General features: G+C 35.4%; 1 protein-coding gene across 6 annotated transcripts in view; it reads left to right on the forward strand.

The window, feature by feature from the left end:
* The window catches only part of BBS9 (Bardet-Biedl syndrome 9), a 322,969-nt gene that overhangs the window by 307,081 nt on the left and 4,125 nt on the right, over positions 1-11,763 (forward strand). The gene's annotated exons all lie outside the window — the stretch shown is intronic.

Below are 11,763 nucleotides of genomic sequence, written 5' to 3' on the forward strand. Positions count from 1 at the left end.
TGTTGTTGTTGTTGTTGTTTTTATGTTTTAGTGTTTTCTTGTTCATCGTCTGCAATTTAGTACTGCTAAAACTACAATTTGATCCTTTCCTTTTCATCTTCATGCACCATTGAACTACTAGTTTTCAGTTTGACAATCATGGATTTCTGCTGGCCCATTTCTTGCAGATGAGCATATCTTTGCACCTCTAGCTGAAGATGCTGCAAGGGTTATGTTTATTTTCCTGTTTGATGTAGTTTCATGGGCTGCAGACTGTGACTTCACGGATGACAGATTGCAAAACAGTTACAAAGCATTCCAAGTAAGGGTTAAAAGGCAAAAATAATCTATAACAACTCACAGCTCCTCTCAAAACATCTTACATGTGATATATATTGCCTTTCTTCCAACAAAAGCCCTGATTACAGAAACAAGACCAGCAACTGCAAACACATTGGGAGAGAAGCAATAGCATACAACATGTTGCAAGATCCTAGCAGCAAGCAATGTGGGACTACCTCCATCTACATTTTGATAAATCTTTATCTACTGTATTTAGTTTTCAGTTTTGCTGCAACAGAATCTGTCTCAATAACATTTCTCTCTACTTCTATACTTTTTATTTTTTCCACAAGCTATCACCTTGAGAGGTTTTGGAGGTTTTGGAGCTCTGTGCGGACTTTGTAAAGCTCTCCCACAGCGAGAGATCAGAAATGCCATGTGTAGAAGTAGGGACTAATCTGAGATCATTTTGGAAAACGAAAAGCATCCATTTCCTAAGAAAGAAAGCTTTAAGCAAAACTGTATTGAGCTAAATGTAATATATGATTTAGGTATTTCCTTGGGTGTTGTAACCAGGTTTCTAGATTTAAAAAATAAAAATAAAAAGCCATAACTACATTACTTGTAAGTCACACATTCACAGTGAAATGAAAAGGATTAAAAAATATATCATTTTTTTTGTTACTGTATGAGCATTGTTCATTAGCATTTATATTTTGTTCAGAACAAAAAAGTAGTTTTTTAAAAATTTTTTGTTCTGTCTGCTTCACTGCAGTTCTTTTATACTAGGGTTTCAGAGATCATCTGCAAAATCTAGGAGGAAGGGAGAGGAAAAAAAAGGAAAGAATGATACACAAACCCACTGTCACATTTAAAAGATTTTTCCGAAGTTAGTATACTAGCAAGTTTAAACTTGTGAAATAATATTGAAATGCACACATAAGGGTATTCATATCACCACTGATAGAATATATGTTGAAATATTGTGTTATAGTATCAGAGAAGTTTGGTCGATGATTTAGGAAAGCATTTAAAGCTGAACTTGGATTCTTCGTTAGGAAAGTGCTTGGGCATATACCCAAATCATACCAACAACTTGAACACATACCTGGTTTGTTTAGTTCTGCTGATCTCACTTGATCATACGCTTAAGTGTTTGGAGGAACCTTTCTGAACTGGAATTGCAGATGATTATGTATCATGCATTAGTAGTTCACTCTTCTCCCAACAAGTAAACCTTAACCTTCTGTCCTGTCGTGTTAAGTAGGAACAGATTTATGTTGAGGAAGACTTCCTCTGACTTCAAAGTGGATTTTGAAAACCTGGATCTCCTCCTTCTTGGGGAGGCATACATTATTGCTTACATAAATAAGAACAGAGAACAGTGGCCTAGATGCTGTCTTCATGCATAGGTTTGTGGGCCTTACCAGCATTAGTACAGAAGAAGAGTGTTGAATATACAGAGACCTGTGAGTTTCCTTTGCCAGGTAGGATAACTTCAAGCTTGACTGAACTATCTTTAGGCTGTCTCAGGTAGATGAGAAGCTACACAGAGGTAAAGCAGCTCCAAAGGCAGCTCTTTCTCTGTTATGTGGATACAACTGCTGAATCTGGGAAATTCGAGAGATCTTTTTGTGTCATTAATTGATAATACTCAATTGATAACGTTATGGTGCTCATATCAGAATCAGCTACCATCTTAAAAACTGTGTGTGAAAATTAGACTGTACTTCTGCAGGCATTTACATGGTTGAGAATTCCCATAGGACTCCTTAAATTCAGTGGAATTATTTGTGTATAACCACAGCAAGTGTTTGCAGTACCTGATCTTAAATCAATTATTTGTTTGTTTTTAAATGACTATTTGCAGCATGATGCTTTGAATATGTTGGGATTTGTCAATTTATTTCTAAATGTTTTAAGCTTCTGTTATTTAAACTGTAGTTGGACTTGGTGATCCTTGTGGGTCCCTTCCAACTTAGGATATTCTATGATTCTAAACTTCTTCCAAAGTTGGAGAGAACTGCAATGTGATTGATGAATTGAAACACTGCACGACAAAAGATCTCCTCCTCACTATATTTGAATGTGTTTTTTTGGCAATTTTTTACCACATTGTATCTTTTCTTTCCCCTTTTACCTTAAAATAGATGTCTTTGAGTTCTTAGCTTTGTTCAGACACTCCACCTTATTAATCAATGAGTAAATAATCTTAACATTACATAACCACCAGAATGAAATTGTTTGCTTTTCCTTGCATCGCTAATGTCCAGTTCAAGAAGAAGCCTGTGATCTAAGGCAGGTAGTTGTGTTGCACCATAACCAAACCAAGTCATTTACATGAGGCCACATTTCTTATTTTGAGCAGTGTCTTTGCAGAAAACAGTAATTCAGATATAAACTGAGTTTATTGTGGAATTCCCATAGCAGTTTTCTTAAAATTTGTAATACTGAGTTGCCTGTCTATAAAAGTTGAGCTTGTTTTCCCTAAAGTCACTGAAAATGATGAAAGCTATATTGCTCTCCTACAGTCTGACTATACTTAGTTTTTATTGCTTCCTGAGCCCATGAGAAAATTCATACAACATTTAAAACTGTTATTTTCATCATTCCAAGCCTTAGATGCAGGCGTGTTGGCTTCTACCAGTCTTTCTAGAAGTGCTAAAAGGCTCAGGCCTACAAAGTGCTGCCCTCCCTCTGGCTCTGCTGATTTTGGTGTTAGGATGGAAGGCCCATAAATTTCTAGTCATTGCTCAGAAATGCAGAGATTTTGGCCTTAGGGAATCCTTAATTGGATCATCAAATCTGAGTAGCTTTACAATTTTCATTGCAAGTGCTGAAATTGCCACTCTAGCTACTACTACCAAGATATGCCTGGAGATAGCCAGGAACATAACAGGGGATGGAACTACTTCCATCTGTATGAGACAAGACTGTTATCAGTGGAAGAGCAGTAGAATTAAGGGGAATTAGAACACAGTTCTTAGATATAATGGTAGCTGTTAAGACAGTTAAGAATAGTTATCAGAAGAAAATTACAAATTACTATTATATGACACCTCTACCTCCTAATCATTCTTTGCATTTGCAAAGGTATGATTTTGGCTAAATAAATAAATAAAACAAGCAGATACACATTTTTGATGAATAATAGAAAGAGAAGCTTATTAAGTGTCCAGTTAAACAAAACATCATCTGTTACTTTAATATATACTTTTTTTTTTTTTTAAATTTCTTTCCTTTGCTTTTCAGCCAACACAGAGACTTATCAAAAGATTGCATGTGGAAAAAAACTCTTAGAGCATTTTTCTCATATAGTGTAGCTTAAAAGGAATGTGTGAAATTCAAGATTGGAAAGTATTACACAAAAGTATTGTTTTTCCTTTGTTTTTCTTTCTTTCTTTCTACTTTTTTTTTTTTTCCAAACATATTTTCTCTCAAACCTGCCTCCCTACCAAGCCCTTTTTCCCACAAGACTCCAAAGGAAAAATGACATCAAATGGTAAAATCCTGCAGTATGTTATTTCCAGAGGAATCCATGGAAATCTTGAATATGATTTTATCATTTGCACTGTAATGTTCCATTGTTAAAAGGAACAACATACTGAAGAGTATTCAGTTGCTGAATGCTTGATGGTAAGCAAAATCTGATGTTTCTGCGAATGTAGCACCTCAGATTTGTTGTATGATAATAGGAATTAGAAATGGAAAACTCCTGTTATATCAGCTTGACCATCTCTCTGACACTGCCAGATAGTTGTCTTCATTGCAGTACTTGGTCTAATTTGCAAATGTCATAAGCCATGTGGCTACCACCATTTCCCTTGGGAGAATACATGGCATTAAAGCAGGCTGAATATTCCTTTCCTTGAATTCATCTTCTTAATCCTCTTTTTTATCTTTTCATTGCACTAAACAATTAGCTATTTTCTCTCCCCTCCCTCTTTTATGTTTTCCACAAAATCACAGTATTATTTACACTGTTCTTTTGGCTTTTCTTCTATTTTGTTGTTCTGGTGCTCAGGAGTCATGGGCTAACTCTCTAGAGGCTATAGAGAAAATGTAGTAAGTCTACTGGAGGAAGGGGAGACTATGTAACTTCTGTGGCCACTGAAGTTATATTTGCAAAAGAAGCACAGCATAGGTCCTAAATACATGTCTATATCAGACTTATTCATTAAAAAAAAAAAAAAAAATCCTTGTAAATCTAAAATACTTCTTATTCCATGTTTTGCTGAGGCTGATGTTGCATAATATACTTTGCATGTATATATTGTAGTTAAATTTGTTGAAAGCTTCATTCTAACAATTATATCATGCAAAAAAAAAAAAAGATAACTGCACTAGTTTGACTTATTTAAGACACAGGTACACTAACAAAGGTAGAGCTCTGTGAATAACTTTTTTTTTTTTTTTTAACTTTGAAAAAGATTATGAGTATTTTATGACAACCTCCAATGATTCTTTCAAGTTTCTCTTTTCTCCAGAAATTTGAGGAAGTTTATTTATGATACTTCAGTGTGAAATGATAATCCAGAAGATTTTGAAAGTATCAAAAAAGCTGTAAGAATTTTTATTTTTACAGTCACATTGATCTGACAAATTCAGCACGCATTTGACAAATGGTTTGTTTGACCTGCACCTGCATTTTTCAAAGGAAAATTATCTCAGCTGAAAAGTTTGCTCAGTATTAGCTGAAGTTACAAAGGTAGGTGATGAATGTTTGAAGATATTGACAGCAGTCAGCCTATAGGAGTAGAAAGTGTAACATATATATGTGTATATATCTAACATATACATGTGTGTGTGTATATATATATATACATATATATATGTGTATATATATATATATATATATATCATATCCTTGGAGGATCTTAGATCATCCTGCAGGCAGACACTGGGTGGCTGCCTCCAGGAGGAGGATTCCCTACCATTCATATGAAAATGGTGGAAAATCTTGCCCTAAAGCTAACCTACCCCTGGAGTTTTGCCTATCTGTCATGATGAGCACTTGTCTGGGAAGACAAAGGTTTTCTTAATGGTCAGCTGGCAAATCTTTCTGTCTGGGAAGTCAAAAACACATCACAATGAAGCAAGCAGGTGGAAGACCAACTACTAGGGCATTACTTCTCCCCAGGAAAAAGCAAAGAATTGCATCTATGCCAAGACTCTCTTTTTAATATAGTAGCGTAATATCTGTCTAATCTGAATGTCAATGGCTCAAATATTTTTTTCTAGCAGTAAGTTATTGAAGAGCCAACATTTCTGAAACGTGTAGTAGATTTTCAGTTGCACTGAATGAGATGTAGGCTTGATGAAAAATAACTTGAACCATTGACATTCATGTGGCCATAATTAAGTTTTTAGATTTGTATTGTGCGTATTTGCTTTAGAATTTGCTGAATTAATTTACTGCTCTACAAAAGGACAGTAGCCAATAAGAAACTGGCCACTGAGGAGCAAACTCAGTTTTAGAGATTCACTTCCTGGTAGGAAGTACCTGTTCAAGCTGAAATGTAAATGTCATTAGTAACTTTTCCTTTTTTTTTCATCTCCAAATGAAAACAAATGTTTCTCAAAAAATAAAAATAAAAAATTTGAAAGTTTTCCTAGAATAATGTCTAGCATTTGATAGCTGTTCGTGGTAAGCCAGGTATTATGGACCAATTTATTTATTTCATGATAGGTAACTGCTTTTTATGCAGTTTGTCTTCCCTCAAGCATATTCAATTTCCTTTGTAATCATCTTTGGATGATTTTTTGATTTTTTTTGTTCCTCTGCATTTCTTCAAACTAACCATGATCCCATTCCTTTTGTTTTTCTCTCCATATTGATATCTAGGAATGTAAGCTAGATTCATTTTTTTTTTTTGACAATTCTTCATTTCTTCTAGAAAGTACTTATTCCCAGTTTTATATATATGTTATATTATTATATATTATGTATAAATAAATAAAATCACCATGATCATTAGAAGAAGCAACTTTGCTCCTTGGGAACTTTTGGTCATATCTCTGGTTGCTTTTCCTGATGTTCACGTTTTGTAATTTTGCATTAGATAAAATAAATTTGTCTTGGGCTTTCTCCAAATAAAAAGCAGAAGGATGTGAAAAAAAAAAAAGTATAGTAACTTTGCAACATTATAAGTGTAGGAGTCTGATCTCTTACCATTTACAGGTTGAGTACTTGAATAGTCCTAAGATCTGTGAACTGGTGCATACCTCCTTACCTTTCCCAAAACAGATGAGCAGTAATTCGGTCTACTTGTTCATTCCTTGGATCCATTGTTGGCAGCTCTAATTCTTTTTTAGGTGGTGTGGTTTTCAATAAAAAATTCTGTATTAGGGGTTTGTTATGGGTATGTGTGTATGTACAAAATTTGATGTAATGAAAATTAAAGACAACAGTATTATACAATACAAGCACACCACAGTTTGTTCGTTATCAGAATAAAATCATTGAGAGGAATATTTATTTGCTATGTTTTGCAAAACAAAGGAATACAAAGATATTACCTGGGAAGGAACTTTGTCACTTTTCCTAACATGTCCCTTTTCACATTCAACCTGAGTTGCCATATGCCCATATTTATAGTATAGATTCTCTGTTGATGGCTACTGCCAAGTGGCATGAATGCACAAGAACTTTGTAAAGCATTTAAAATTTGGTTAAAAAAAAATAATCTGTGGACAGTTGTCAAATGTTTCTGTTGTTCTTACTTGTTACCTCCTTGTTACTTGTTATCTCCCCTGTGTTATACTGCTATTACATGTTAGTATTAAGTCAGAATGACAAAGGAAAGCTTTTAGCAAGGTTTATAAAATTTTGTGTGAATAGACCCCTGATAAACCCAGGGTAAGGGCTGCCCTGCTATTTTTCATCAGTTTAGAAACTGAGCTGTTGCTAGCTTCATGTAGCTTGGACTTGTATTGCAGTTAGTAGAGGACATATTTAAAAATGAGTGATGGAAATTGTTGTTTCACATTATCCATTCTGTGATGTATATAGCCCCTTAGGACAAAGAGCAGTTCCCTGAATGAACTCTTTGCTCTCAGTCACACTTCCTAAATGAAAAGCAAGTTTCTTTTATTTGCACAATTCTTTAATGAATGAGTCAATTCATGCTTCCCACTCATTTATATACCATCACTCCCCCTTCAGATACAAAAGTCTGATCATTTTTAAATTATGTATGCTGTGATCAGTGACTCACTGGTGGCTTGGGAGGGAATGGTAAAGCTCACTCTCAGTTTATTATTCCACAGAAAGTGGTACTGAATACTGATCAAGTCCAGTTTCTCCTGTTAAAGCCCACTGTAGGAAAGTTTGTAGCTTGTCCATCATGATGATCAATCTTCACTACCACATTACAGTCAATGGTTTCACACTAATCCCTTTTGCACTCCAAGCTAAACTGGGATGAGCAAGATATTGTTACTTTCTTAAACCTTTTGAAAAACCCTTTGGACAGTGTCCATGGAATAAAGATTATATGCTAAGAAAAAGGAAGCCATATATACTTCCTCAAGAAGTTTATAATGATAATCAAAATTATTAGCAGTGAAAAGATGGAGTTCTTAAAAAGAAAATTATCATGATTTCCAGAAATATGACTTGAAGGTACTGGGAAAAATCTGTCTTCTTTTGTTAACAAAAAAGTGAAAAGAGCTATTAACTTTGATCATTTGGAACATTTAGTTTTGCATCTAAAATTTTATGAAGAACTTTCTTTAAATCTGTAGTTTGTTCTAAGGTTGCTTTATGTCTGATCTAGAAATAGCAATTTTAACCATCAGGCCATGGGACGGGGTGTTTTTTTCCTCTTTTCTTTTAGGTGAGAAGAGCTGAAGAAAGTGGTGCCTCCCTTCTCTAGCTTAATCTGAACTCAAAATAACTTTCAGTTCTCTTGTTATAACAGCCCTTTTTCTGAGTCACAGTATGAAAGAGAGGCAGGGAAGTGTTGAATATTGTAGATTAAACACTTCAAAGCCAACTTTGACTTAGTTTTATGCATGCTTCAGAGTAGACTAATGTGCAATAGTAGCCAAGAAACTCAGCCAGTAATTCATGAGAGTCCAGAATGTTCTCCTTAGGATGAGTCATAGCAGCATAAATGATATGACTGGAGAAGATCCCTTAGGTCCTCCAGTTGGAAGCCTTTGTATCTTCCTCTTCACTAATCCTCTCTAGGATTTCTTCTACCCTGTCTTGACAAACCTCTCATATCGTTGACTCAGCCACCTCCATGGGTAGTTTCTTCCATTGCCTAACGATTTAACCTGAACATCTTTAAACCTTACACCATAATGCTTAGTATGAACAATTTATGACTACAGAAAACAATCCTTTCACCTCCCTTCTGCCATCATGCTCAAATATAATCCTTCCCTCTAAATGTTCTTTATTTTTCCCCTCTAGCTGCATGAATAATAACTCCAGTAAAGTGTTTTGTTTTGCTTTTTCTTCAGCTGTCTTTGGTGTTTCTGTCACTGTAACTGTTTTTCTAAGATCTTTCTCTCAGTTTTCAAGGCTCAAAAATGCATTTTGTTCTACAAATGAACTTTCTGTGACTCAGCAATATGTGTGCATTAATCATGCTTTTCAAAGGGTAAATTGGCATGACTGAAATATTCCGTGGCTTTGTTTATAGAAGTTGCTTTCATAAGGGTGCTAATGTGCTCTGAATGACAAATACAAATACAAGAAAGAAATAATAGTAATAATAATTTGAGGGATTTAAGTGGATGAAAGTGTAATGCATTTTTAATTTCAGATGTGTAATCTCATGTTGCTAATCAGGATATTAATTCAATCACATACTTTAACTTAATTTTGAAAACTTTTCTCCAGAAACTCTTGGGGTTTCCTACTCCACAAGGGTTAGTTTATCACGGTTATTTCCATTATTATCCCTTTAATACACATTTATCAAAGTGTGTGTGTGTATAATACCAGTATTACTCTGATGGAATTTTTGCATGGTCTATAAAATGAAACACTGAGAATTTCCTAATGGGAAATATGGGGGCATAAGAAAGGTGTTTTTTTTTGTTTGTTTTGTTTTGTTTTTTCCTTTTGAAATGAGGTACAGGGGCCTTAATCTACGGAATTCTTAATTTTATACCAAGTATTTCTTAGGATCTGCCTAAGCTTGTCAGAATATACTGATAATAAACCTCTCAATGCAAAATTTATGTTGTTCTCCTAGTTGACTAATAAATATGGCATGTTGAAAAATACAGGGTAGAGGTGGGGAGGCTCATTATTGCAAGCTATGTTTTCATATTGCCTCCCATTTTAGAGTTACACAACAAAAATAGCTGCAGTCTATACCTCATGTCAGCTCACCTCTCCCACAGTTTACTCATGTGGTAGTTCTTTGATCCATGCAGAAGTATTACCAGGTTACCCGAAGTTTTGTATAGTGTTGTCAGGCAAAGCTGTGTGAAATTGAGGTAAATCCTGCTGTAAGTTTCAGTTCTGCCAGCTCATAATTACAGCTAACACATTAGGTTTAGTTGATCCACTGTGTTTCATGAGCTTGCAAGCAGCCATTCACGTTGACCATTTTGGCATAGCAATTTACAGAAATAGACACAGGAATTATTTTTAAGAAGTCCATCTCATGGAAGTAACAGTTTTTGAAAAGAGTATCTTGGGCACTATTTTACATCTCCAATAACTATTTTTGCTTTACAATTTTATAACTAAATTTTATTTTTTAATATGTTATGGCTTCAGTCTACTAAAGGAAAAGGTCCATGTCCCACCCCTCCCCCCCCCAATATTTTTTCTAAACCTTTCCTTCCTTAATTTCCTGCTGTTACGATTCTCAGATGTCCTCTAGCAAGTCCTCAAATGTAGTTGCATTGATATTGAGGGCACTGTGCAGTAGCAGTGTTGCACGTCTTGAAGTGTGCAACTCAGTGGGCAATGCTAATGCACAGGTTAGTGCCTCTTGGTCTGTCTGGTAAATCTCTGGCTATCCTCTTCAGGGACAAACTGCTGATGTAAGCATACTGCCCTTTTCTGTTTCTTATTTGTGTGTCTGTCCAGCTTTTAGGAAGTGTGTGCAGAAAACTGTTTCCAAACTCTTGCAACCTATTTCCCTGATTGTGGTGGGAAAGTAAGGCATTCTCCAATGTCTTTTTTTATGGAGTACAGAGAGCTGTAAACAGCTGCAGATGTGATTTCAATAAAGCTGTATAGTCAGGAGCAGTATTCACTGTGGGCTCTGCAGTGGCTTCTGTGGTTCTACACTGCGTTGAGCTACGTGGCCTATTTCATGGCAAACGCCTGTCTTCTGCAGCTCTTTCCACTGTGCTACTTCTGTGGGGCTTTCCTCAGCAACCATCTGTTTAAGATTATTCTCATGATGTATTTCAAATGGTATCTTATGTATCTTCTCTCAGCATTGTTAATCTCTTAGGTCCTGGAGCAATAATTATTTCTCCTCTCCAGCATTTGTAGCTCATCTGGGTTTCTTATAATCCACACATTTCATTATCATGCTACCTACCTCCTTCCTCTAGATCATTAATGAAACAAGATGGGACCTGCTGCTGGTCCCTTTGGCATCCCAGCATGTACTATGCAGTAAGATTTTTAAACAAAGGAACTGCCATTTCAGGGCTGACCTTTGTAAACCCATGTCAGCTCTTAACATGGTATTTTTAATTGTCCTTTGGGGGCCTTGGGCTTCCAGCTGTTACTGAAATTTTATTGCTTTAGTCTTTTGTATCTTGGCAATTTTATCCTTGATCTGCTCTCTATTAGCCTCTCTGTTAGCCTCGCTTTATTTCAATTTCAAGGCTTGAGGTAAAATTTGTTTAACTTATTACCAGCAGTCATGAAAACCATTCATGCACATACTGAAATCCACAAGCACCAGAAGACAGTGGTGGTGCAAAAAAAACCCTGAAAAATAAAATGACAAAAAAAGTAACATAGATGTTTTTATTCATGTGAAATTGCATGGATCTAAATGAACACTTCCCCTTCCCTCCTTCTCTCCCCCCTGTTTTTTTTCTTTAATGATGTAAATTGTTGGTGCTAAATTCTGTGTGAACATGATTACGAAGGCAATTGTGCCTTCAGTCAATGAACTAGCCTGGGTTTAGAAGACCCGGACAGTCAAATTTAATTCTCCTGCTGACCTGATGGGTGATTTCACTTCACTGGGTGTGTAGAGATTTCAGCCTTCTTCAGAGATGTGTCATTAGAAAAAATACTACATAAAAGTTGTGTGTTACTTGTATTATTATTCATATATCATTTGGTTATACTGCCAATTTATTTTGGATTGCTTTATGTTCATTTGAAAATGATTTAAGTTAAATCATCTTCAGCATAAACCAATAGCAGACATGTAAGAAACCTGGGTTAAATAATCACTTTTAATTAACCTATCAAGTATGTGCATATACAAATTTCTGTGATTACCCACTGCTCTTTTTCTCCATAAATATTTCAAGCAACTTTTTATGAGTTTCTACCTA

The sequence above is a fragment of the Cygnus atratus genome, chromosome 2 (genome assembly GCF_013377495.2).
Source record: "Cygnus atratus isolate AKBS03 ecotype Queensland, Australia chromosome 2, CAtr_DNAZoo_HiC_assembly, whole genome shotgun sequence".
NCBI classification, from domain to species: domain Eukaryota; kingdom Metazoa; phylum Chordata; class Aves; order Anseriformes; family Anatidae; genus Cygnus; species Cygnus atratus.